The 25,870-nt window shown below is 47.6% G+C and overlaps 18 non-coding genes across 18 annotated transcripts; all 18 read left to right on the top strand.

The window, feature by feature from the left end:
• The first annotated feature begins 105 nt into the window (after positions 1–105).
• On the top strand, positions 106–296 carry LOC142694786 (U2 spliceosomal RNA). The gene has a single exon (XR_012862964.1). It is a non-coding gene; the product is annotated as a U2 spliceosomal RNA (small nuclear RNA).
• Positions 297–1,580: 1,284 nt separating this feature from the next.
• On the top strand, positions 1,581–1,771 carry LOC142694784 (U2 spliceosomal RNA). Its single transcript, XR_012862962.1, has one exon. It is a non-coding gene; the product is annotated as a U2 spliceosomal RNA (small nuclear RNA).
• Positions 1,772–3,091: 1,320 nt separating this feature from the next.
• Positions 3,092–3,282, top strand: LOC142694782 (U2 spliceosomal RNA). The gene has a single exon (XR_012862961.1). It is a non-coding gene; the product is annotated as a U2 spliceosomal RNA (small nuclear RNA).
• A 1,320-nt stretch (positions 3,283–4,602) lies between these two features.
• LOC142694781 (U2 spliceosomal RNA) lies at positions 4,603–4,793 on the top strand. Its single transcript, XR_012862960.1, has one exon. It is a non-coding gene; the product is annotated as a U2 spliceosomal RNA (small nuclear RNA).
• Positions 4,794–6,089: 1,296 nt separating this feature from the next.
• Positions 6,090–6,280, top strand: LOC142694943 (U2 spliceosomal RNA). Its single transcript, XR_012863106.1, has one exon. It is a non-coding gene; the product is annotated as a U2 spliceosomal RNA (small nuclear RNA).
• Positions 6,281–7,552: 1,272 nt separating this feature from the next.
• On the top strand, positions 7,553–7,743 carry LOC142694780 (U2 spliceosomal RNA). The gene has a single exon (XR_012862959.1). It is a non-coding gene; the product is annotated as a U2 spliceosomal RNA (small nuclear RNA).
• A 1,292-nt stretch (positions 7,744–9,035) lies between these two features.
• On the top strand, positions 9,036–9,226 carry LOC142694779 (U2 spliceosomal RNA). The gene has a single exon (XR_012862958.1). It is a non-coding gene; the product is annotated as a U2 spliceosomal RNA (small nuclear RNA).
• A 1,296-nt stretch (positions 9,227–10,522) lies between these two features.
• Positions 10,523–10,713, top strand: LOC142694778 (U2 spliceosomal RNA). Its single transcript, XR_012862957.1, has one exon. It is a non-coding gene; the product is annotated as a U2 spliceosomal RNA (small nuclear RNA).
• A 1,284-nt stretch (positions 10,714–11,997) lies between these two features.
• Positions 11,998–12,188, top strand: LOC142694777 (U2 spliceosomal RNA). The gene has a single exon (XR_012862956.1). It is a non-coding gene; the product is annotated as a U2 spliceosomal RNA (small nuclear RNA).
• A 1,292-nt stretch (positions 12,189–13,480) lies between these two features.
• On the top strand, positions 13,481–13,671 carry LOC142694776 (U2 spliceosomal RNA). Its single transcript, XR_012862955.1, has one exon. It is a non-coding gene; the product is annotated as a U2 spliceosomal RNA (small nuclear RNA).
• A 1,288-nt stretch (positions 13,672–14,959) lies between these two features.
• LOC142694775 (U2 spliceosomal RNA) lies at positions 14,960–15,150 on the top strand. The gene has a single exon (XR_012862954.1). It is a non-coding gene; the product is annotated as a U2 spliceosomal RNA (small nuclear RNA).
• A 1,292-nt stretch (positions 15,151–16,442) lies between these two features.
• Positions 16,443–16,633, top strand: LOC142694774 (U2 spliceosomal RNA). Its single transcript, XR_012862953.1, has one exon. It is a non-coding gene; the product is annotated as a U2 spliceosomal RNA (small nuclear RNA).
• A 1,288-nt stretch (positions 16,634–17,921) lies between these two features.
• Positions 17,922–18,112, top strand: LOC142694431 (U2 spliceosomal RNA). The gene has a single exon (XR_012862671.1). It is a non-coding gene; the product is annotated as a U2 spliceosomal RNA (small nuclear RNA).
• A 1,284-nt stretch (positions 18,113–19,396) lies between these two features.
• Positions 19,397–19,587, top strand: LOC142694771 (U2 spliceosomal RNA). Its single transcript, XR_012862951.1, has one exon. It is a non-coding gene; the product is annotated as a U2 spliceosomal RNA (small nuclear RNA).
• Positions 19,588–20,907: 1,320 nt separating this feature from the next.
• LOC142694770 (U2 spliceosomal RNA) lies at positions 20,908–21,098 on the top strand. Its single transcript, XR_012862950.1, has one exon. It is a non-coding gene; the product is annotated as a U2 spliceosomal RNA (small nuclear RNA).
• A 1,296-nt stretch (positions 21,099–22,394) lies between these two features.
• LOC142694432 (U2 spliceosomal RNA) lies at positions 22,395–22,585 on the top strand. Its single transcript, XR_012862672.1, has one exon. It is a non-coding gene; the product is annotated as a U2 spliceosomal RNA (small nuclear RNA).
• Positions 22,586–23,857: 1,272 nt separating this feature from the next.
• Positions 23,858–24,048, top strand: LOC142694769 (U2 spliceosomal RNA). The gene has a single exon (XR_012862949.1). It is a non-coding gene; the product is annotated as a U2 spliceosomal RNA (small nuclear RNA).
• A 1,296-nt stretch (positions 24,049–25,344) lies between these two features.
• On the top strand, positions 25,345–25,535 carry LOC142694768 (U2 spliceosomal RNA). The gene has a single exon (XR_012862948.1). It is a non-coding gene; the product is annotated as a U2 spliceosomal RNA (small nuclear RNA).
• The last annotated feature ends 335 nt before the right edge of the window (positions 25,536–25,870 follow it).

The raw sequence follows: 25,870 nt of genomic DNA, 5'->3' as shown, positions 1-25,870 counted from the left end.
TGAGCCTGCAGGGCCCCATGGAATTGCCTAGAAGTAGGCTGAATCGCTGCAAGGGCTGAACAGCAGTATCGGGCAGGCTCGGGCAACGCGCGGCCCGTTCGGGTTATCGCTTCTCGGCCTTTTGGCTAAGATCAAGTGTAGTATCTGTTCTTATCAGTTTAATATCTGATACGTCCCCTATCTGGGGACCATATATTAAATGGATTTTTAGAACAGGGAGATGGAAATAGAGCTTGCTCTGTCCACTCCACGCATTGACCTGGTATTGCAGTATTTCCAGGACCGGTGCACCCTTTCCTTATGTGTTGACTAAAAGCAGATTCCAAAAGTGTTTTTTGTCTTTGCTATTGTTTCTGTCTTTCTGAAGGGATCTCCCCTTTTAATCCCATTATTTCAACACCTGTTGGACAATGCATGAGTGATAATGAGCTCATTGATTAAATGCAATTAATGAATAGATTGCCACCTCTTGTTGTGTGTCGTCTGTGTTTCTGTGTTTCCGGCATTTCACATTGGAACACCTCATTCACCTTCCTTGTCTTCTCTCCGCCCTCCCTTTTAGGTAAGTTAAAGAGCTGCACCTGAGCCAGCCACTGATTGATTGATTGATTGATTGATTGATTGATTGATTGATTGATTGATGCAGCACAACAGTCAAATAGTGGAGTGGAGTAGGGGAACAGCAAACAGCCAATAAAGCAGCCCGCCCGCTCGCCTGCCCGCCACAATGGACCTACCTGTGTACACTAGATGGATGTGATGGAATGTACTGTCGTCCCTACATTTCAAGAAGAAGTAAGAATTGCAGTTGCAACAAAGCCTTGCTTGCCTACAAAGAGAGCAGCAATTTGGATTTGTTACTATGTTACCTAGAAGAATAACAAACTGTGCAAGGATGGAGGTTGTAGGAGCAAGGAGAAGTTGTCTGTAAAGTTGGTGGATGCCTATTTTCCATTTTGCAGTCCCTTGTCTCCCTCTTGTGGCCTCCTGGAGGCAACTAGCTGTGCAAAAAAAAGACAGCCTGGCGGCCGGCTGTTGCAGTGTTGCCCTCTCAGGCAACACTGAGTGACTGACTGAGCCTCACCGTCTTATATAAAGTTCAGACGGAACTTTGCACGTGTCATAGTGGAGCCCTCAGGATTCCAGAGCCAGCTTTCTGACATCATAATGGGGCCTCAGAGATAAAAGCCTGGGCCCAGGCAGTGTTGGTCAGTGCTGCTCAGCAGGCAGCACTGGACTGGACTGGATTACAGCTGATACAAGGTGTGAAGGAACAAGGGGTGGCTGTGGGCATGCACTTGCTGCCGCTGCCAGTGTTTATCTGCATGGCAGCAGGGCATTTGGGCGTTGCCAGGAAGGCGTTTTTATGTAGATTCCTCCTCTTTCAGCACTGCATTGTGGTGCAAGCAAAAGAAGCAAATCCTGTCTGGCTTCCTCTCCGGCCTTTATTCACCTCCCGTGTAGCTGTGAGTGTGTGAGCCTGCAGGGCCCCATGGAATTGCCTAGAAGTAGGCTGAATCGCTGCAAGGGCTGAACAGCAGTATCGGGCAGGCTCGGGCAACGCGCGGCCCGTTCGGGTTATCGCTTCTCGGCCTTTTGGCTAAGATCAAGTGTAGTATCTGTTCTTATCAGTTTAATATCTGATACGTCCCCTATCTGGGGACCATATATTAAATGGATTTTTAGAACAGGGAGATGGAAATAGAGCTTGCTCTGTCCACTCCACGCATTGACCTGGTATTGCAGTATTTCCAGGACCGGTGCACCCTTTCCTTATGTGTTGACTAAAAGCAGATTCCAAAAGTGTTTTTTGTCTTTGCTATTGTTTCTGTCTTTCTGAAGGGATCTCCCCTTTTAATCCCATTATTTCAACACCTGTTGGACAATGCATGAGTGATAATGAGCTCATTGATTAAATGCAATTAATGAATAGATTGCCACCTCTTGTTGTGTGTCGTCTGTGTTTCTGTGTTTCCGGCATTTCACATTGGAACACCTCATTCACCTTCCTTGTCTTCTCTCCGCCCTCCCTTTTAGGTAAGTTAAAGAGCTGCACCTGAGCCAGCCACTGATTGATTGATTGATTGATTGATTGATTGATTGATTGATTGATTGATTGATTGATTGATTGATTGATTGATTGATTGATTGATGCAGCACAACAGTCAAATAGTGGAGTGGAGTAGGGGAACAGCAAACAGCCAATAAAGCAGCCCGCCCGCTCGCCTGCCCGCCACAATGGACCTACCTGTGTACACTAGATGGATGTGATGGAATGTACTGTCGTCCCTACATTTCAAGAAGAAGTAAGAATTGCAGTTGCAACAAAGCCTTGCTTGCCTACAAAGAGAGCAGCAATTTGGATTTGTTACTATGTTACCTAGAAGAATAACAAACTGTGCAAGGATGGAGGTTGTAGGAGCAAGGAGAAGTTGTCTGTAAAGTTGGTGGATGCCTATTTTCCATTTTGCAGTCCCTTGTCTCCCTCTTGTGGCCTCCTGGAGGCAACTAGCTGTGCAAAAAAAAGACAGCCTGGCGGCCGGCTGTTGCAGTGTTGCCCTCTCAGGCAACACTGAGTGACTGACTGAGCCTCACCGTCTTATATAAAGTTCAGACGGAACTTTGCACGTGTCATAGTGGAGCCCTCAGGATTCCAGAGCCAGCTTTCTGACATCATAATGGGGCCTCAGAGATAAAAGCCTGGGCCCAGGCAGTGTTGGTCAGTGCTGCTCAGCAGGCAGCACTGGACTGGACTGGATTACAGCTGATACAAGGTGTGAAGGAACAAGGGGTGGCTGTGGGCATGCACTTGCTGCCGCTGCCAGTGTTTATCTGCATGGCAGCAGGGCATTTGGGCGTTGCCAGGAAGGCGTTTTTATGTAGATTCCTCCTCTTTCAGCACTGCATTGTGGTGCAAGCAAAAGAAGCAAATCCTGTCTGGCTTCCTCTCCGGCCTTTATTCACCTCCCGTGTAGCTGTGAGTGTGTGAGCCTGCAGGGCCCCATGGAATTGCCTAGAAGTAGGCTGAATCGCTGCAAGGGCTGAACAGCAGTATCGGGCAGGCTCGGGCAACGCGCGGCCCGTTCGGGTTATCGCTTCTCGGCCTTTTGGCTAAGATCAAGTGTAGTATCTGTTCTTATCAGTTTAATATCTGATACGTCCCCTATCTGGGGACCATATATTAAATGGATTTTTAGAACAGGGAGATGGAAATAGAGCTTGCTCTGTCCACTCCACGCATTGACCTGGTATTGCAGTATTTCCAGGACCGGTGCACCCTTTCCTTATGTGTTGACTAAAAGCAGATTCCAAAAGTGTTTTTTGTCTTTGCTATTGTTTCTGTCTTTCTGAAGGGATCTCCCCTTTTAATCCCATTATTTCAACACCTGTTGGACAATGCATGAGTGATAATGAGCTCATTGATTAAATGCAATTAATGAATAGATTGCCACCTCTTGTTGTGTGTCGTCTGTGTTTCTGTGTTTCCGGCATTTCACATTGGAACACCTCATTCACCTTCCTTGTCTTCTCTCCGCCCTCCCTTTTAGGTAAGTTAAAGAGCTGCACCTGAGCCAGCCACTGATTGATTGATTGATTGATTGATTGATTGATTGATTGATTGATTGATTGATTGATTGATTGATTGATTGATTGATTGATTGATGCAGCACAACAGTCAAATAGTGGAGTGGAGTAGGGGAACAGCAAACAGCCAATAAAGCAGCCCGCCCGCTCGCCTGCCCGCCACAATGGACCTACCTGTGTACACTAGATGGATGTGATGGAATGTACTGTCGTCCCTACATTTCAAGAAGAAGTAAGAATTGCAGTTGCAACAAAGCCTTGCTTGCCTACAAAGAGAGCAGCAATTTGGATTTGTTACTATGTTACCTAGAAGAATAACAAACTGTGCAAGGATGGAGGTTGTAGGAGCAAGGAGAAGTTGTCTGTAAAGTTGGTGGATGCCTATTTTCCATTTTGCAGTCCCTTGTCTCCCTCTTGTGGCCTCCTGGAGGCAACTAGCTGTGCAAAAAAAAGACAGCCTGGCGGCCGGCTGTTGCAGTGTTGCCCTCTCAGGCAACACTGAGTGACTGACTGAGCCTCACCGTCTTATATAAAGTTCAGACGGAACTTTGCACGTGTCATAGTGGAGCCCTCAGGATTCCAGAGCCAGCTTTCTGACATCATAATGGGGCCTCAGAGATAAAAGCCTGGGCCCAGGCAGTGTTGGTCAGTGCTGCTCAGCAGGCAGCACTGGACTGGACTGGATTACAGCTGATACAAGGTGTGAAGGAACAAGGGGTGGCTGTGGGCATGCACTTGCTGCCGCTGCCAGTGTTTATCTGCATGGCAGCAGGGCATTTGGGCGTTGCCAGGAAGGCGTTTTTATGTAGATTCCTCCTCTTTCAGCACTGCATTGTGGTGCAAGCAAAAGAAGCAAATCCTGTCTGGCTTCCTCTCCGGCCTTTATTCACCTCCCGTGTAGCTGTGAGTGTGTGAGCCTGCAGGGCCCCATGGAATTGCCTAGAAGTAGGCTGAATCGCTGCAAGGGCTGAACAGCAGTATCGGGCAGGCTCGGGCAACGCGCGGCCCGTTCGGGTTATCGCTTCTCGGCCTTTTGGCTAAGATCAAGTGTAGTATCTGTTCTTATCAGTTTAATATCTGATACGTCCCCTATCTGGGGACCATATATTAAATGGATTTTTAGAACAGGGAGATGGAAATAGAGCTTGCTCTGTCCACTCCACGCATTGACCTGGTATTGCAGTATTTCCAGGACCGGTGCACCCTTTCCTTATGTGTTGACTAAAAGCAGATTCCAAAAGTGTTTTTTGTCTTTGCTATTGTTTCTGTCTTTCTGAAGGGATCTCCCCTTTTAATCCCATTATTTCAACACCTGTTGGACAATGCATGAGTGATAATGAGCTCATTGATTAAATGCAATTAATGAATAGATTGCCACCTCTTGTTGTGTGTCGTCTGTGTTTCTGTGTTTCCGGCATTTCACATTGGAACACCTCATTCACCTTCCTTGTCTTCTCTCCGCCCTCCCTTTTAGGTAAGTTAAAGAGCTGCACCTGAGCCAGCCACTGATTGATTGATTGATTGATTGATTGATTGATTGATTGATTGATTGATTGATTGATTGATGCAGCACAACAGTCAAATAGTGGAGTGGAGTAGGGGAACAGCAAACAGCCAATAAAGCAGCCCGCCCGCTCGCCTGCCCGCCACAATGGACCTACCTGTGTACACTAGATGGATGTGATGGAATGTACTGTCGTCCCTACATTTCAAGAAGAAGTAAGAATTGCAGTTGCAACAAAGCCTTGCTTGCCTACAAAGAGAGCAGCAATTTGGATTTGTTACTATGTTACCTAGAAGAATAACAAACTGTGCAAGGATGGAGGTTGTAGGAGCAAGGAGAAGTTGTCTGTAAAGTTGGTGGATGCCTATTTTCCATTTTGCAGTCCCTTGTCTCCCTCTTGTGGCCTCCTGGAGGCAACTAGCTGTGCAAAAAAAAGACAGCCTGGCGGCCGGCTGTTGCAGTGTTGCCCTCTCAGGCAACACTGAGTGACTGACTGAGCCTCACCGTCTTATATAAAGTTCAGACGGAACTTTGCACGTGTCATAGTGGAGCCCTCAGGATTCCAGAGCCAGCTTTCTGACATCATAATGGGGCCTCAGAGATAAAAGCCTGGGCCCAGGCAGTGTTGGTCAGTGCTGCTCAGCAGGCAGCACTGGACTGGACTTGATTACAGCTGATACAAGGTGTGAAGGAACAAGGGGTGGCTGTGGGCATGCACTTGCTGCCGCTGCCAGTGTTTATCTGCATGGCAGCAGGGCATTTGGGCGTTGCCAGGAAGGCGTTTTTATGTAGATTCCTCCTCTTTCAGCACTGCATTGTGGTGCAAGCAAAAGAAGCAAATCCTGTCTGGCTTCCTCTCCGGCCTTTATTCACCTCCCGTGTAGCTGTGAGTGTGTGAGCCTGCAGGGCCCCATGGAATTGCCTAGAAGTAGGCTGAATCGCTGCAAGGGCTGAACAGCAGTATCGGGCAGGCTCGGGCAACGCGCGGCCCGTTCGGGTTATCACTTCTCGGCCTTTTGGCTAAGATCAAGTGTAGTATCTGTTCTTATCAGTTTAATATCTGATACGTCCCCTATCTGGGGACCATATATTAAATGGATTTTTAGAACAGGGAGATGGAAATAGAGCTTGCTCTGTCCACTCCACGCATTGACCTGGTATTGCAGTATTTCCAGGACCGGTGCACCCTTTCCTTATGTGTTGACTAAAAGCAGATTCCAAAAGTGTTTTTTGTCTTTGCTATTGTTTCTGTCTTTCTGAAGGGATCTCCCCTTTTAATCCCATTATTTCAACACCTGTTGGACAATGCATGAGTGATAATGAGCTCATTGATTAAATGCAATTAATGAATAGATTGCCACCTCTTGTTGTGTGTCGTCTGTGTTTCTGTGTTTCCGGCATTTCACATTGGAACACCTCATTCACCTTCCTTGTCTTCTCTCCGCCCTCCCTTTTAGGTAAGTTAAAGAGCTGCACCTGAGCCAGCCACTGATTGATTGATTGATTGATTGATTGATTGATTGATGCAGCACAACAGTCAAATAGTGGAGTGGAGTAGGGGAACAGCAAACAGCCAATAAAGCAGCCCGCCCGCTCGCCTGCCCGCCACAATGGACCTACCTGTGTACACTAGATGGATGTGATGGAATGTACTGTCGTCCCTACATTTCAAGAAGAAGTAAGAATTGCAGTTGCAACAAAGCCTTGCTTGCCTACAAAGAGAGCAGCAATTTGGATTTGTTACTATGTTACCTAGAAGAATAACAAACTGTGCAAGGATGGAGGTTGTAGGAGCAAGGAGAAGTTGTCTGTAAAGTTGGTGGATGCCTATTTTCCATTTTGCAGTCCCTTGTCTCCCTCTTGTGGCCTCCTGGAGGCAACTAGCTGTGCAAAAAAAAGACAGCCTGGCGGCCGGCTGTTGCAGTGTTGCCCTCTCAGGCAACACTGAGTGACTGACTGAGCCTCACCGTCTTATATAAAGTTCAGACGGAACTTTGCACGTGTCATAGTGGAGCCCTCAGGATTCCAGAGCCAGCTTTCTGACATCATAATGGGGCCTCAGAGATAAAAGCCTGGGCCCAGGCAGTGTTGGTCAGTGCTGCTCAGCAGGCAGCACTGGACTGGACTGGATTACAGCTGATACAAGGTGTGAAGGAACAAGGGGTGGCTGTGGGCATGCACTTGCTGCCGCTGCCAGTGTTTATCTGCATGGCAGCAGGGCATTTGGGCGTTGCCAGGAAGGCGTTTTTATGTAGATTCCTCCTCTTTCAGCACTGCATTGTGGTGCAAGCAAAAGAAGCAAATCCTGTCTGGCTTCCTCTCCGGCCTTTATTCACCTCCCGTGTAGCTGTGAGTGTGTGAGCCTGCAGGGCCCCATGGAATTGCCTAGAAGTAGGCTGAATCGCTGCAAGGGCTGAACAGCAGTATCGGGCAGGCTCGGGCAACGCGCGGCCCGTTCGGGTTATCGCTTCTCGGCCTTTTGGCTAAGATCAAGTGTAGTATCTGTTCTTATCAGTTTAATATCTGATACGTCCCCTATCTGGGGACCATATATTAAATGGATTTTTAGAACAGGGAGATGGAAATAGAGCTTGCTCTGTCCACTCCACGCATTGACCTGGTATTGCAGTATTTCCAGGACCGGTGCACCCTTTCCTTATGTGTTGACTAAAAGCAAATTCCAAAAGTGTTTTTTGTCTTTGCTATTGTTTCTGTCTTTCTGAAGGGATCTCCCCTTTTAATCCCATTATTTCAACACCTGTTGGACAATGCATGAGTGATAATGAGCTCATTGATTAAATGCAATTAATGAATAGATTGCCACCTCTTGTTGTGTGTCGTCTGTGTTTCTGTGTTTCCGGCATTTCACATTGGAACACCTCATTCACCTTCCTTGTCTTCTCTCCGCCCTCCCTTTTAGGTAAGTTAAAGAGCTGCACCTGAGCCAGCCACTGATTGATTGATTGATTGATTGATTGATTGATTGATTGATTGATTGATTGATTGATGCAGCACAACAGTCAAATAGTGGAGTGGAGTAGGGGAACAGCAAACAGCCAATAAAGCAGCCCGCCCGCTCGCCTGCCCGCCACAATGGACCTACCTGTGTACACTAGATGGATGTGATGGAATGTACTGTCGTCCCTACATTTCAAGAAGAAGTAAGAATTGCAGTTGCAACAAAGCCTTGCTTGCCTACAAAGAGAGCAGCAATTTGGATTTGTTACTATGTTACCTAGAAGAATAACAAACTGTGCAAGGATGGAGGTTGTAGGAGCAAGGAGAAGTTGTCTGTAAAGTTGGTGGATGCCTATTTTCCATTTTGCAGTCCCTTGTCTCCCTCTTGTGGCCTCCTGGAGGCAACTAGCTGTGCAAAAAAAAGACAGCCTGGCGGCCGGCTGTTGCAGTGTTGCCCTCTCAGGCAACACTGAGTGACTGACTGAGCCTCACCGTCTTATATAAAGTTCAGACGGAACTTTGCACGTGTCATAGTGGAGCCCTCAGGATTCCAGAGCCAGCTTTCTGACATCATAATGGGGCCTCAGAGATAAAAGCCTGGGCCCAGGCAGTGTTGGTCAGTGCTGCTCAGCAGGCAGCACTGGACTGGACTGGATTACAGCTGATACAAGGTGTGAAGGAACAAGGGGTGGCTGTGGGCATGCACTTGCTGCCGCTGCCAGTGTTTATCTGCATGGCAGCAGGGCATTTGGGCGTTGCCAGGAAGGCGTTTTTATGTAGATTCCTCCTCTTTCAGCACTGCATTGTGGTGCAAGCAAAAGAAGCAAATCCTGTCTGGCTTCCTCTCCGGCCTTTATTCACCTCCCGTGTAGCTGTGAGTGTGTGAGCCTGCAGGGCCCCATGGAATTGCCTAGAAGTAGGCTGAATCGCTGCAAGGGCTGAACAGCAGTATCGGGCAGGCTCGGGCAACGCGCGGCCCGTTCGGGTTATCGCTTCTCGGCCTTTTGGCTAAGATCAAGTGTAGTATCTGTTCTTATCAGTTTAATATCTGATACGTCCCCTATCTGGGGACCATATATTAAATGGATTTTTAGAACAGGGAGATGGAAATAGAGCTTGCTCTGTCCACTCCACGCATTGACCTGGTATTGCAGTATTTCCAGGACCGGTGCACCCTTTCCTTATGTGTTGACTAAAAGCAGATTCCAAAAGTGTTTTTTGTCTTTGCTATTGTTTCTGTCTTTCTGAAGGGATCTCCCCTTTTAATCCCATTATTTCAACACCTGTTGGACAATGCATGAGTGATAATGAGCTCATTGATTAAATGCAATTAATGAATAGATTGCCACCTCTTGTTGTGTGTCGTCTGTGTTTCTGTGTTTCCGGCATTTCACATTGGAACACCTCATTCACCTTCCTTGTCTTCTCTCCGCCCTCCCTTTTAGGTAAGTTAAAGAGCTGCACCTGAGCCAGCCACTGATTGATTGATTGATTGATTGATTGATTGATTGATTGATTGATTGATTGATTGATTGATGCAGCACAACAGTCAAATAGTGGAGTGGAGTAGGGGAACAGCAAACAGCCAATAAAGCAGCCCGCCCGCTCGCCTGCCCGCCACAATGGACCTACCTGTGTACACTAGATGGATGTGATGGAATGTACTGTCGTCCCTACATTTCAAGAAGAAGTAAGAATTGCAGTTGCAACAAAGCCTTGCTTGCCTACAAAGAGAGCAGCAATTTGGATTTGTTACTATGTTACCTAGAAGAATAACAAACTGTGCAAGGATGGAGGTTGTAGGAGCAAGGAGAAGTTGTCTGTAAAGTTGGTGGATGCCTATTTTCCATTTTGCAGTCCCTTGTCTCCCTCTTGTGGCCTCCTGGAGGCAACTAGCTGTGCAAAAAAAAGACAGCCTCGCGGCCGGCTGTTGCAGTGTTGCCCTCTCAGGCAACACTGAGTGACTGACTGAGCCTCACCGTCTTATATAAAGTTCAGACGGAACTTTGCACGTGTCATAGTGGAGCCCTCAGGATTCCAGAGCCAGCTTTCTGACATCATAATGGGGCCTCAGAGATAAAAGCCTGGGCCCAGGCAGTGTTGGTCAGTGCTGCTCAGCAGGCAGCACTGGACTGGACTGGATTACAGCTGATACAAGGTGTGAAGGAACAAGGGGTGGCTGTGGGCATGCACTTGCTGCCGCTGCCAGTGTTTATCTGCATGGCAGCAGGGCATTTGGGCGTTGCCAGGAAGGCGTTTTTATGTAGATTCCTCCTCTTTCAGCACTGCATTGTGGTGCAAGCAAAAGAAGCAAATCCTGTCTGGCTTCCTCTCCGGCCTTTATTCACCTCCCGTGTAGCTGTGAGTGTGTGAGCCTGCAGGGCCCCATGGAATTGCCTAGAAGTAGGCTGAATCGCTGCAAGGGCTGAACAGCAGTATCGGGCAGGCTCGGGCAACGCGCGGCCCGTTCGGGTTATCGCTTCTCGGCCTTTTGGCTAAGATCAAGTGTAGTATCTGTTCTTATCAGTTTAATATCTGATACGTCCCCTATCTGGGGACCATATATTAAATGGATTTTTAGAACAGGGAGATGGAAATAGAGCTTGCTCTGTCCACTCCACGCATTGACCTGGTATTGCAGTATTTCCAGGACCGGTGCACCCTTTCCTTATGTGTTGACTAAAAGCAGATTCCAAAAGTGTTTTTTGTCTTTGCTATTGTTTCTGTCTTTCTGAAGGGATCTCCCCTTTTAATCCCATTATTTCAACACCTGTTGGACAATGCATGAGTGATAATGAGCTCATTGATTAAATGCAATTAATGAATAGATTGCCACCTCTTGTTGTGTGTCGTCTGTGTTTCTGTGTTTCCGGCATTTCACATTGGAACACCTCATTCACCTTCCTTGTCTTCTCTCCGCCCTCCCTTTTAGGTAAGTTAAAGAGCTGCACCTGAGCCAGCCACTGATTGATTGATTGATTGATTGATTGATTGATTGATTGATTGATTGATGCAGCACAACAGTCAAATAGTGGAGTGGAGTAGGGGAACAGCAAACAGCCAATAAAGCAGCCCGCCCGCTCGCCTGCCCGCCACAATGGACCTACCTGTGTACACTAGATGGATGTGATGGAATGTACTGTCGTCCCTACATTTCAAGAAGAAGTAAGAATTGCAGTTGCAACAAAGCCTTGCTTGCCTACAAAGAGAGCAGCAATTTGGATTTGTTACTATGTTACCTAGAAGAATAACAAACTGTGCAAGGATGGAGGTTGTAGGAGCAAGGAGAAGTTGTCTGTAAAGTTGGTGGATGCCTATTTTCCATTTTGCAGTCCCTTGTCTCCCTCTTGTGGCCTCCTGGAGGCAACTAGCTGTGCAAAAAAAAGACAGCCTGGCGGCCGGCTGTTGCAGTGTTGCCCTCTCAGGCAACACTGAGTGACTGACTGAGCCTCACCGTCTTATATAAAGTTCAGACGGAACTTTGCACGTGTCATAGTGGAGCCCTCAGGATTCCAGAGCCAGCTTTCTGACATCATAATGGGGCCTCAGAGATAAAAGCCTGGGCCCAGGCAGTGTTGGTCAGTGCTGCTCAGCAGGCAGCACTGGACTGGACTGGATTACAGCTGATACAAGGTGTGAAGGAACAAGGGGTGGCTGTGGGCATGCACTTGCTGCCGCTGCCAGTGTTTATCTGCATGGCAGCAGGGCATTTGGGCGTTGCCAGGAAGGCGTTTTTATGTAGATTCCTCCTCTTTCAGCACTGCATTGTGGTGCAAGCAAAAGAAGCAAATCCTGTCTGGCTTCCTCTCCGGCCTTTATTCACCTCCCGTGTAGCTGTGAGTGTGTGAGCCTGCAGGGCCCCATGGAATTGCCTAGAAGTAGGCTGAATCGCTGCAAGGGCTGAACAGCAGTATCGGGCAGGCTCGGGCAACGCGCGGCCCGTTCGGGTTATCGCTTCTCGGCCTTTTGGCTAAGATCAAGTGTAGTATCTGTTCTTATCAGTTTAATATCTGATACGTCCCCTATCTGGGGACCATATATTAAATGGATTTTTAGAACAGGGAGATGGAAATAGAGCTTGCTCTGTCCACTCCACGCATTGACCTGGTATTGCAGTATTTCCAGGACCGGTGCACCCTTTCCTTATGTGTTGACTAAAAGCAAATTCCAAAAGTGTTTTTTGTCTTTGCTATTGTTTCTGTCTTTCTGAAGGGATCTCCCCTTTTAATCCCATTATTTCAACACCTGTTGGACAATGCATGAGTGATAATGAGCTCATTGATTAAATGCAATTAATGAATAGATTGCCACCTCTTGTTGTGTGTCGTCTGTGTTTCTGTGTTTCCGGCATTTCACATTGGAACACCTCATTCACCTTCCTTGTCTTCTCTCCGCCCTCCCTTTTAGGTAAGTTAAAGAGCTGCACCTGAGCCAGCCACTGATTGATTGATTGATTGATTGATTGATTGATTGATTGATTGATTGATTGATTGATGCAGCACAACAGTCAAATAGTGGAGTGGAGTAGGGGAACAGCAAACAGCCAATAAAGCAGCCCGCCCGCTCGCCTGCCCGCCACAATGGACCTACCTGTGTACACTAGATGGATGTGATGGAATGTACTGTCGTCCCTACATTTCAAGAAGAAGTAAGAATTGCAGTTGCAACAAAGCCTTGCTTGCCTACAAAGAGAGCAGCAATTTGGATTTGTTACTATGTTACCTAGAAGAATAACAAACTGTGCAAGGATGGAGGTTGTAGGAGCAAGGAGAAGTTGTCTGTAAAGTTGGTGGATGCCTATTTTCCATTTTGCAGTCCCTTGTCTCCCTCTTGTGGCCTCCTGGAGGCAACTAGCTGTGCAAAAAAAAGACAGCCTGGCGGCCGGCTGTTGCAGTGTTGCCCTCTCAGGCAACACTGAGTGACTGACTGAGCCTCACCGTCTTATATAAAGTTCAGACGGAACTTTGCACGTGTCATAGTGGAGCCCTCAGGATTCCAGAGCCAGCTTTCTGACATCATAATGGGGCCTCAGAGATAAAAGCCTGGGCCCAGGCAGTGTTGGTCAGTGCTGCTCAGCAGGCAGCACTGGACTGGACTGGATTACAGCTGATACAAGGTGTGAAGGAACAAGGGGTGGCTGTGGGCATGCACTTGCTGCCGCTGCCAGTGTTTATCTGCATGGCAGCAGGGCATTTGGGCGTTGCCAGGAAGGCGTTTTTATGTAGATTCCTCCTCTTTCAGCACTGCATTGTGGTGCAAGCAAAAGAAGCAAATCCTGTCTGGCTTCCTCTCCGGCCTTTATTCACCTCCCGTGTAGCTGTGAGTGTGTGAGCCTGCAGGGCCCCATGGAATTGCCTAGAAGTAGGCTGAATCGCTGCAAGGGCTGAACAGCAGTATCGGGCAGGCTCGGGCAACGCGCGGCCCGTTCGGGTTATCGCTTCTCGGCCTTTTGGCTAAGATCAAGTGTAGTATCTGTTCTTATCAGTTTAATATCTGATACGTCCCCTATCTGGGGACCATATATTAAATGGATTTTTAGAACAGGGAGATGGAAATAGAGCTTGCTCTGTCCACTCCACGCATTGACCTGGTATTGCAGTATTTCCAGGACCGGTGCACCCTTTCCTTATGTGTTGACTAAAAGCAGATTCCAAAAGTGTTTTTTGTCTTTGCTATTGTTTCTGTCTTTCTGAAGGGATCTCCCCTTTTAATCCCATTATTTCAACACCTGTTGGACAATGCATGAGTGATAATGAGCTCATTGATTAAATGCAATTAATGAATAGATTGCCACCTCTTGTTGTGTGTCGTCTGTGTTTCTGTGTTTCCGGCATTTCACATTGGAACACCTCATTCACCTTCCTTGTCTTCTCTCCGCCCTCCCTTTTAGGTAAGTTAAAGAGCTGCACCTGAGCCAGCCACTGATTGATTGATTGATTGATTGATTGATTGATTGATTGATTGATTGATTGATGCAGCACAACAGTCAAATAGTGGAGTGGAGTAGGGGAACAGCAAACAGCCAATAAAGCAGCCCGCCCGCTCGCCTGCCCGCCACAATGGACCTACCTGTGTACACTAGATGGATGTGATGGAATGTACTGTCGTCCCTACATTTCAAGAAGAAGTAAGAATTGCAGTTGCAACAAAGCCTTGCTTGCCTACAAAGAGAGCAGCAATTTGGATTTGTTACTATGTTACCTAGAAGAATAACAAACTGTGCAAGGATGGAGGTTGTAGGAGCAAGGAGAAGTTGTCTGTAAAGTTGGTGGATGCCTATTTTCCATTTTGCAGTCCCTTGTCTCCCTCTTGTGGCCTCCTGGAGGCAACTAGCTGTGCAAAAAAAAGACAGCCTCGCGGCCGGCTGTTGCAGTGTTGCCCTCTCAGGCAACACTGAGTGACTGACTGAGCCTCACCGTCTTATATAAAGTTCAGACGGAACTTTGCACGTGTCATAGTGGAGCCCTCAGGATTCCAGAGCCAGCTTTCTGACATCATAATGGGGCCTCAGAGATAAAAGCCTGGGCCCAGGCAGTGTTGGTCAGTGCTGCTCAGCAGGCAGCACTGGACTGGACTGGATTACAGCTGATACAAGGTGTGAAGGAACAAGGGGTGGCTGTGGGCATGCACTTGCTGCCGCTGCCAGTGTTTATCTGCATGGCAGCAGGGCATTTGGGCGTTGCCAGGAAGGCGTTTTTATGTAGATTCCTCCTCTTTCAGCACTGCATTGTGGTGCAAGCAAAAGAAGCAAATCCTGTCTGGCTTCCTCTCCGGCCTTTATTCACCTCCCGTGTAGCTGTGAGTGTGTGAGCCTGCAGGGCCCCATGGAATTGCCTAGAAGTAGGCTGAATCGCTGCAAGGGCTGAACAGCAGTATCGGGCAGGCTCGGGCAACGCGCGGCCCGTTCGGGTTATCGCTTCTCGGCCTTTTGGCTAAGATCAAGTGTAGTATCTGTTCTTATCAGTTTAATATCTGATACGTCCCCTATCTGGGGACCATATATTAAATGGATTTTTAGAACAGGGAGATGGAAATAGAGCTTGCTCTGTCCACTCCACGCATTGACCTGGTATTGCAGTATTTCCAGGACCGGTGCACCCTTTCCTTATGTGTTGACTAAAAGCAGATTCCAAAAGTGTTTTTTGTCTTTGCTATTGTTTCTGTCTTTCTGAAGGGATCTCCCCTTTTAATCCCATTATTTCAACACCTGTTGGACAATGCATGAGTGATAATGAGCTCATTGATTAAATGCAATTAATGAATAGATTGCCACCTCTTGTTGTGTGTCGTCTGTGTTTCTGTGTTTCCGGCATTTCACATTGGAACACCTCATTCACCTTCCTTGTCTTCTCTCCGCCCTCCCTTTTAGGTAAGTTAAAGAGCTGCACCTGAGCCAGCCACTGATTGATTGATTGATTGATTGATTGATTGATTGATTGATTGATTGATTGATTGATGCAGCACAACAGTCAAATAGTGGAGTGGAGTAGGGGAACAGCAAACAGCCAATAAAGCAGCCCGCCCGCTCGCCTGCCCGCCACAATGGACCTACCTGTGTACACTAGATGGATGTGATGGAATGTACTGTCGTCCCTACATTTCAAGAAGAAGTAAGAATTGCAGTTGCAACAAAGCCTTGCTTGCCTACAAAGAGAGCAGCAATTTGGATTTGTTACTATGTTACCTAGAAGAATAACAAACTGTGCAAGGATGGAGGTTGTAGGAGCAAGGAGAAGTTGTCTGTAAAGTTGGTGGATGCCTATTTTCCATTTTGCAGTCCCTTGTCTCCCTCTTGTGGCCTCCTGGAGGCAACTAGCTGTGCAAAAAAAAGACAGCCTGGCGGCCGGCTGTTGCAGTGTTGCCCTCTCAGGCAACACTGAGTGACTGACTGAGCCTCACCGTCTTATATAAAGTTCAGACGGAACTTTGCACGTGTCATAGTGGAGCCCTCAGGATTCCAGAGCCAGCTTTCTGACATCATAATGGGGCCTCAGAGATAAAAGCCTGGGCCCAGGCAGTGTTGGTCAGTGCTGCTCAGCAGGCAGCACTGGACTGGACTGGATTACAGCTGATACAAGGTGTGAAGGAACAAGGGGTGGCTGTGGGCATGCACTTGCTGCCGCTGCCAGTGTTTATCTGCATGGCAGCAGGGCATTTGTGCGTTGCCAGGAAGGCGTTTTTATGTAGATTCCTCCTCTTTCAGCACTGCATTGTGGTGCAAGCAAAAGAAGCAAATCCTGTCTGGCTTCCTCTCCGGCCTTTATTCACCTCCCGTGTAGCTGTGAGTGTGTGAGCCTGCAGGGCCCCATGGAATTGCCTAGAAGTAGGCTGAATCGCTGCAAGGGCTGAACAGCAGTATCGGGCAGGCTCGGGCAACGCGCGGCCCGTTCGGGTTATCGCTTCTCGGCCTTTTGGCTAAGATCAAGTGTAGTATCTGTTCTTATCAGTTTAATATCTGATACGTCCCCTATCTGGGGACCATATATTAAATGGATTTTTAGAACAGGGAGATGGAAATAGAGCTTGCTCTGTCCACTCCACGCATTGACCTGGTATTGCAGTATTTCCAGGACCGGTGCACCCTTTCCTTATGTGTTGACTAAAAGCAGATTCCAAAAGTGTTTTTTGTCTTTGCTATTGTTTCTGTCTTTCTGAAGGGATCTCCCCTTTTAATCCCATTATTTCAACACCTGTTGGACAATGCATGAGTGATAATGAGCTCATTGATTAAATGCAATTAATGAATAGATTGCCACCTCTTGTTGTGTGTCGTCTGTGTTTCTGTGTTTCCGGCATTTCACATTGGAACACCTCATTCACCTTCCTTGTCTTCTCTCCGCCCTCCCTTTTAGGTAAGTTAAAGAGCTGCACCTGAGCCAGCCACTGATTGATTGATTGATTGATTGATTGATTGATTGATTGATTGATTGATTGATGCAGCACAACAGTCAAATAGTGGAGTGGAGTAGGGGAACAGCAAACAGCCAATAAAGCAGCCCGCCCGCTCGCCTGCCCGCCACAATGGACCTACCTGTGTACACTAGATGGATGTGATGGAATGTACTGTCGTCCCTACATTTCAAGAAGAAGTAAGAATTGCAGTTGCAACAAAGCCTTGCTTGCCTACAAAGAGAGCAGCAATTTGGATTTGTTACTATGTTACCTAGAAGAATAACAAACTGTGCAAGGATGGAGGTTGTAGGAGCAAGGAGAAGTTGTCTGTAAAGTTGGTGGATGCCTATTTTCCATTTTGCAGTCCCTTGTCTCCCTCTTGTGGCCTCCTGGAGGCAACTAGCTGTGCAAAAAAAAGACAGCCTGGCGGCCGGCTGTTGCAGTGTTGCCCTCTCAGGCAACACTGAGTGACTGACTGAGCCTCACCGTCTTATATAAAGTTCAGACGGAACTTTGCACGTGTCATAGTGGAGCCCTCAGGATTCCAGAGCCAGCTTTCTGACATCATAATGGGGCCTCAGAGATAAAAGCCTGGGCCCAGGCAGTGTTGGTCAGTGCTGCTCAGCAGGCAGCACTGGACTGGACTGGATTACAGCTGATACAAGGTGTGAAGGAACAAGGGGTGGCTGTGGGCATGCACTTGCTGCCGCTGCCAGTGTTTATCTGCATGGCAGCAGGGCATTTGGGCGTTGCCAGGAAGGCGTTTTTATGTAGATTCCTCCTCTTTCAGCACTGCATTGTGGTGCAAGCAAAAGAAGCAAATCCTGTCTGGCTTCCTCTCCGGCCTTTATTCACCTCCCGTGTAGCTGTGAGTGTGTGAGCCTGCAGGGCCCCATGGAATTGCCTAGAAGTAGGCTGAATCGCTGCAAGGGCTGAACAGCAGTATCGGGCAGGCTCGGGCAACGCGCGGCCCGTTCGGGTTATCGCTTCTCGGCCTTTTGGCTAAGATCAAGTGTAGTATCTGTTCTTATCAGTTTAATATCTGATACGTCCCCTATCTGGGGACCATATATTAAATGGATTTTTAGAACAGGGAGATGGAAATAGAGCTTGCTCTGTCCACTCCACGCATTGACCTGCTATTGCAGTATTTCCAGGACCGGTGCACCCTTTCCTTATGTGTTGACTAAAAGCAGATTCCAAAAGTGTTTTTTGTCTTTGCTATTGTTTCTGTCTTTCTGAAGGGATCTCCCCTTTTAATCCCATTATTTCAACACCTGTTGGACAATGCATGAGTGATAATGAGCTCATTGATTAAATGCAATTAATGAATAGATTGCCACCTCTTGTTGTGTGTCGTCTGTGTTTCTGTGTTTCCGGCATTTCACATTGGAACACCTCATTCACCTTCCTTGTCTTCTCTCCGCCCTCCCTTTTAGGTAAGTTAAAGAGCTGCACCTGAGCCAGCCACTGATTGATTGATTGATTGATTGATTGATTGATTGATTGATTGATTGATGCAGCACAACAGTCAAATAGTGGAGTGGAGTAGGGGAACAGCAAACAGCCAATAAAGCAGCCCGCCCGCTCGCCTGCCCGCCACAATGGACCTACCTGTGTACACTAGATGGATGTGATGGAATGTACTGTCGTCCCTACATTTCAAGAAGAAGTAAGAATTGCAGTTGCAACAAAGCCTTGCTTGCCTACAAAGAGAGCAGCAATTTGGATTTGTTACTATGTTACCTAGAAGAATAACAAACTGTGCAAGGATGGAGGTTGTAGGAGCAAGGAGAAGTTGTCTGTAAAGTTGGTGGATGCCTATTTTCCATTTTGCAGTCCCTTGTCTCCCTCTTGTGGCCTCCTGGAGGCAACTAGCTGTGCAAAAAAAAGACAGCCTGGCGGCCGGCTGTTGCAGTGTTGCCCTCTCAGGCAACACTGAGTGACTGACTGAGCCTCACCGTCTTATATAAAGTTCAGACGGAACTTTGCACGTGTCATAGTGGAGCCCTCAGGATTCCAGAGCCAGCTTTCTGACATCATAATGGGGCCTCAGAGATAAAAGCCTGGGCCCAGGCAGTGTTGGTCAGTGCTGCTCAGCAGGCAGCACTGGACTGGACTGGATTACAGCTGATACAAGGTGTGAAGGAACAAGGGGTGGCTGTGGGCATGCACTTGCTGCCGCTGCCAGTGTTTATCTGCATGGCAGCAGGGCATTTGGGCGTTGCCAGGAAGGCGTTTTTATGTAGATTCCTCCTCTTTCAGCACTGCATTGTGGTGCAAGCAAAAGAAGCAAATCCTGTCTGGCTTCCTCTCCGGCCTTTATTCACCTCCCGTGTAGCTGTGAGTGTGTGAGCCTGCAGGGCCCCATGGAATTGCCTAGAAGTAGGCTGAATCGCTGCAAGGGCTGAACAGCAGTATCGGGCAGGCTCGGGCAACGCGCGGCCCGTTCGGGTTATCGCTTCTCGGCCTTTTGGCTAAGATCAAGTGTAGTATCTGTTCTTATCAGTTTAATATCTGATACGTCCCCTATCTGGGGACCATATATTAAATGGATTTTTAGAACAGGGAGATGGAAATAGAGCTTGCTCTGTCCACTCCACGCATTGACCTGGTATTGCAGTATTTCCAGGACCGGTGCACCCTTTCCTTATGTGTTGACTAAAAGCAGATTCCAAAAGTGTTTTTTGTCTTTGCTATTGTTTCTGTCTTTCTGAAGGGATCTCCCCTTTTAATCCCATTATTTCAACACCTGTTGGACAATGCATGAGTGATAATGAGCTCATTGATTAAATGCAATTAATGAATAGATTGCCACCTCTTGTTGTGTGTCGTCTGTGTTTCTGTGTTTCCGGCATTTCACATTGGAACACCTCATTCACCTTCCTTGTCTTCTCTCCGCCCTCCCTTTTAGGTAAGTTAAAGAGCTGCACCTGAGCCAGCCACTGATTGATTGATTGATTGATTGATTGATTGATTGATTGATTGATTGATTGATTGATTGATTGATTGATTGATTGATTGATTGATGCAGCACAACAGTCAAATAGTGGAGTGGAGTAGGGGAACAGCAAACAGCCAATAAAGCAGCCCGCCCGCTCGCCTGCCCGCCACAATGGACCTACCTGTGTACACTAGATGGATGTGATGGAATGTACTGTCGTCCCTACATTTCAAGAAGAAGTAAGAATTGCAGTTGCAACAAAGCCTTGCTTGCCTACAAAGAGAGCAGCAATTTGGATTTGTTACTATGTTACCTAGAAGAATAACAAACTGTGCAAGGATGGAGGTTGTAGGAGCAAGGAGAAGTTGTCTGTAAAGTTGGTGGATGCCTATTTTCCATTTTGCAGTCCCTTGTCTCCCTCTTGTGGCCTCCTGGAGGCAACTAGCTGTGCAAAAAAAAGACAGCCTGGCGGCCGGCTGTTGCAGTGTTGCCCTCTCAGGCAACACTGAGTGACTGACTGAGCCTCACCGTCTTATATAAAGTTCAGACGGAACTTTGCACGTGTCATAGTGGAGCCCTCAGGATTCCAGAGCCAGCTTTCTGACATCATAATGGGGCCTCAGAGATAAAAGCCTGGGCCCAGGCAGTGTTGGTCAGTGCTGCTCAGCAGGCAGCACTGGACTGGACTGGATTACAGCTGATACAAGGTGTGAAGGAACAAGGGGTGGCTGTGGGCATGCACTTGCTGCCGCTGCCAGTGTTTATCTGCATGGCAGCAGGGCATTTGGGCGTTGCCAGGAAGGCGTTTTTATGTAGATTCCTCCTCTTTCAGCACTGCATTGTGGTGCAAGCAAAAGAAGCAAATCCTGTCTGGCTTCCTCTCCGGCCTTTATTCACCTCCCGTGTAGCTGTGAGTGTGTGAGCCTGCAGGGCCCCATGGAATTGCCTAGAAGTAGGCTGAATCGCTGCAAGGGCTGAACAGCAGTATCGGGCAGGCTCGGGCAACGCGCGGCCCGTTCGGGTTATCGCTTCTCGGCCTTTTGGCTAAGATCAAGTGTAGTATCTGTTCTTATCAGTTTAATATCTGATACGTCCCCTATCTGGGGACCATATATTAAATGGATTTTTAGAACAGGGAGATGGAAATAGAGCTTGCTCTGTCCACTCCACGCATTGACCTGGTATTGCAGTATTTCCAGGACCGGTGCACCCTTTCCTTATGTGTTGACTAAAAGCAGATTCCAAAAGTGTTTTTTGTCTTTGCTATTGTTTCTGTCTTTCTGAAGGGATCTCCCCTTTTAATCCCATTATTTCAACACCTGTTGGACAATGCATGAGTGATAATGAGCTCATTGATTAAATGCAATTAATGAATAGATTGCCACCTCTTGTTGTGTGTCGTCTGTGTTTCTGTGTTTCCGGCATTTCACATTGGAACACCTCATTCACCTTCCTTGTCTTCTCTCCGCCCTCCCTTTTAGGTAAGTTAAAGAGCTGCACCTGAGCCAGCCACTGATTGATTGATTGATTGATTGATTGATTGATTGATTGATTGATTGATTGATTGATTGATGCAGCACAACAGTCAAATAGTGGAGTGGAGTAGGGGAACAGCAAACAGCCAATAAAGCAGCCCGCCCGCTCGCCTGCCCGCCACAATGGACCTACCTGTGTACACTAGATGGATGTGATGGAATGTACTGTCGTCCCTACATTTCAAGAAGAAGTAAGAATTGCAGTTGCAACAAAGCCTTGCTTGCCTACAAAGAGAGCAGCAATTTGGATTTGTTACTATGTTACCTAGAAGAATAACAAACTGTGCAAGGATGGAGGTTGTAGGAGCAAGGAGAAGTTGTCTGTAAAGTTGGTGGATGCCTATTTTCCATTTTGCAGTCCCTTGTCTCCCTCTTGTGGCCTCCTGGAGGCAACTAGCTGTGCAAAAAAAAGACAGCCTGGCGGCCGGCTGTTGCAGTGTTGCCCTCTCAGGCAACACTGAGTGACTGACTGAGCCTCACCGTCTTATATAAAGTTCAGACGGAACTTTGCACGTGTCATAGTGGAGCCCTCAGGATTCCAGAGCCAGCTTTCTGACATCATAATGGGGCCTCAGAGATAAAAGCCTGGGCCCAGGCAGTGTTGGTCAGTGCTGCTCAGCAGGCAGCACTGGACTGGACTTGATTACAGCTGATACAAGGTGTGAAGGAACAAGGGGTGGCTGTGGGCATGCACTTGCTGCCGCTGCCAGTGTTTATCTGCATGGCAGCAGGGCATTTGGGCGTTGCCAGGAAGGCGTTTTTATGTAGATTCCTCCTCTTTCAGCACTGCATTGTGGTGCAAGCAAAAGAAGCAAATCCTGTCTGGCTTCCTCTCCGGCCTTTATTCACCTCCCGTGTAGCTGTGAGTGTGTGAGCCTGCAGGGCCCCATGGAATTGCCTAGAAGTAGGCTGAATCGCTGCAAGGGCTGAACAGCAGTATCGGGCAGGCTCGGGCAACGCGCGGCCCGTTCGGGTTATCACTTCTCGGCCTTTTGGCTAAGATCAAGTGTAGTATCTGTTCTTATCAGTTTAATATCTGATACGTCCCCTATCTGGGGACCATATATTAAATGGATTTTTAGAACAGTGAGATGGAAATAGAGCTTGCTCTGTCCACTCCACGCATTGACCTGGTATTGCAGTATTTCCAGGACCGGTGCACCCTTTCCTTATGTGTTGACTAAAAGCAGATTCCAAAAGTGTTTTTTGTCTTTGCTATTGTTTCTGTCTTTCTGAAGGGATCTCCCCTTTTAATCCCATTATTTCAACACCTGTTGGACAATGCATGAGTGATAATGAGCTCATTGATTAAATGCAATTAATGAATAGATTGCCACCTCTTGTTGTGTGTCGTCTGTGTTTCTGTGTTTCCGGCATTTCACATTGGAACACCTCATTCACCTTCCTTGTCTTCTCTCCGCCCTCCCTTTTAGGTAAGTTAAAGAGCTGCACCTGAGCCAGCCACTGATTGATTGATTGATTGATTGATTGATTGATTGATGCAGCACAACAGTCAAATAGTGGAGTGGAGTAGGGGAACAGCAAACAGCCAATAAAGCAGCCCGCCCGCTCGCCTGCCCGCCACAATGGACCTACCTGTGTACACTAGATGGATGTGATGGAATGTACTGTCGTCCCTACATTTCAAGAAGAAGTAAGAATTGCAGTTGCAACAAAGCCTTGCTTGCCTACAAAGAGAGCAGCAATTTGGATTTGTTACTATGTTACCTAGAAGAATAACAAACTGTGCAAGGATGGAGGTTGTAGGAGCAAGGAGAAGTTGTCTGTAAAGTTGGTGGATGCCTATTTTCCATTTTGCAGTCCCTTGTCTCCCTCTTGTGGCCTCCTGGAGGCAACTAGCTGTGCAAAAAAAAGACAGCCTGGCGGCCGGCTGTTGCAGTGTTGCCCTCTCAGGCAACACTGAGTGACTGACTGAGCCTCACCGTCTTATATAAAGTTCAGACGGAACTTTGCACGTGTCATAGTGGAGCCCTCAGGATTCCAGAGCCAGCTTTCTGACATCATAATGGGGCCTCAGAGATAAAAGCCTGGGCCCAGGCAGTGTTGGTCAGTGCTGCTCAGCAGGCAGCACTGGACTGGACTGGATTACAGCTGATACAAGGTGTGAAGGAACAAGGGGTGGCTGTGGGCATGCACTTGCTGCCGCTGCCAGTGTTTATCTGCATGGCAGCAGGGCATTTGGGCGTTGCCAGGAAGGCGTTTTTATGTAGATTCCTCCTCTTTCAGCACTGCATTGTGGTGCAAGCAAAAGAAGCAAATCCTGTCTGGCTTCCTCTCCGGCCTTTATTCACCTCCCGTGTAGCTGTGAGTGTGTGAGCCTGCAGGGCCCCATGGAATTGCCTAGAAGTAGGCTGAATCGCTGCAAGGGCTGAACAGCAGTATCGGGCAGGCTCGGGCAACGCGCGGCCCGTTCGGGTTATCGCTTCTCGGCCTTTTGGCTAAGATCAAGTGTAGTATCTGTTCTTATCAGTTTAATATCTGATACGTCCCCTATCTGGGGACCATATATTAAATGGATTTTTAGAACAGGGAGATGGAAATAGAGCTTGCTCTGTCCACTCCACGCATTGACCTGGTATTGCAGTATTTCCAGGACCGGTGCACCCTTTCCTTATGTGTTGACTAAAAGCAAATTCCAAAAGTGTTTTTTGTCTTTGCTATTGTTTCTGTCTTTCTGAAGGGATCTCCCCTTTTAATCCCATTATTTCAACACCTGTTGGACAATGCATGAGTGATAATGAGCTCATTGATTAAATGCAATTAATGAATAGATTGCCACCTCTTGTTGTGTGTCGTCTGTGTTTCTGTGTTTCCGGCATTTCACATTGGAACACCTCATTCACCTTCCTTGTCTTCTCTCCGCCCTCCCTTTTAGGTAAGTTAAAGAGCTGCACCTGAGCCAGCCACTGATTGATTGATTGATTGATTGATTGATTGATTGATTGATTGATTGATTGATTGATTGATGCAGCACAACAGTCAAATAGTGGAGTGGAGTAGGGGAACAGCAAACAGCCAATAAAGCAGCCCGCCCGCTCGCCTGCCCGCCACAATGGACCTACCTGTGTACACTAGATGGATGTGATGGAATGTACTGTCGTCCCTACATTTCAAGAAGAAGTAAGAATTGCAGTTGCAACAAAGCCTTGCTTGCCTACAAAGAGAGCAGCAATTTGGATTTGTTACTATGTTACCTAGAAGAATAACAAACTGTGCAAGGATGGAGGTTGTAGGAGCAAGGAGAAGTTGTCTGTAAAGTTGGTGGATGCCTATTTTCCATTTTGCAGTCCCTTGTCTCCCTCTTGTGGCCTCCTGGAGGCAACTAGCTGTGCAAAAAAAAGACAGCCTCGCGGCCGGCTGTTGCAGTGTTGCCCTCTCAGGCAACACTGAGTGACTGACTGAGCCTCACCGTCTTATATAAAGTTCAGACGGAACTTTGCACGTGTCATAGTGGAGCCCTCAGGATTCCAGAGCCAGCTTTCTGACATCATAATGGGGCCTCAGAGATAAAAGCCTGGGCCCAGGCAGTGTTGGTCAGTGCTGCTCAGCAGGCAGCACTGGACTGGACTGGATTACAGCTGATACAAGGTGTGAAGGAACAAGGGGTGGCTGTGGGCATGCACTTGCTGCCGCTGCCAGTGTTTATCTGCATGGCAGCAGGGCATTTGGGCGTTGCCAGGAAGGCGTTTTTATGTAGATTCCTCCTCTTTCAGCACTGCATTGTGGTGCAAGCAAAAGAAGCAAATCCTGTCTGGCTTCCTCTCCGGCCTTTATTCACCTCCCGTGTAGCTGTGAGTGTGTGAGCCTGCAGGGCCCCATGGAATTGCCTAGAAGTAGGCTGAATCGCTGCAAGGGCTGAACAGCAGTATCGGGCAGGCTCGGGCAACGCGCGGCCCGTTCGGGTTATCGCTTCTCGGCCTTTTGGCTAAGATCAAGTGTAGTATCTGTTCTTATCAGTTTAATATCTGATACGTCCCCTATCTGGGGACCATATATTAAATGGATTTTTAGAACAGGGAGATGGAAATAGAGCTTGCTCTGTCCACTCCACGCATTGACCTGGTATTGCAGTATTTCCAGGACCGGTGCACCCTTTCCTTATGTGTTGACTAAAAGCAGATTCCAAAAGTGTTTTTTGTCTTTGCTATTGTTTCTGTCTTTCTGAAGGGATCTCCCCTTTTAATCCCATTATTTCAACACCTGTTGGACAATGCATGAGTGATAATGAGCTCATTGATTAAATGCAATTAATGAATAGATTGCCACCTCTTGTTGTGTGTCGTCTGTGTTTCTGTGTTTCCGGCATTTCACATTGGAACACCTCATTCACCTTCCTTGTCTTCTCTCCGCCCTCCCTTTTAGGTAAGTTAAAGAGCTGCACCTGAGCCAGCCACTGATTGATTGATTGATTGATTGATTGATTGATTGATT

This window comes from Rhinoderma darwinii (genome assembly GCF_050947455.1).
Source record: "Rhinoderma darwinii isolate aRhiDar2 chromosome 5 unlocalized genomic scaffold, aRhiDar2.hap1 SUPER_5_unloc_46, whole genome shotgun sequence".
Taxonomy (NCBI): Eukaryota; Metazoa; Chordata; class Amphibia; order Anura; family Rhinodermatidae; genus Rhinoderma; species Rhinoderma darwinii.
This window is presented reverse-complemented; position numbering and strand designations above follow the sequence as displayed.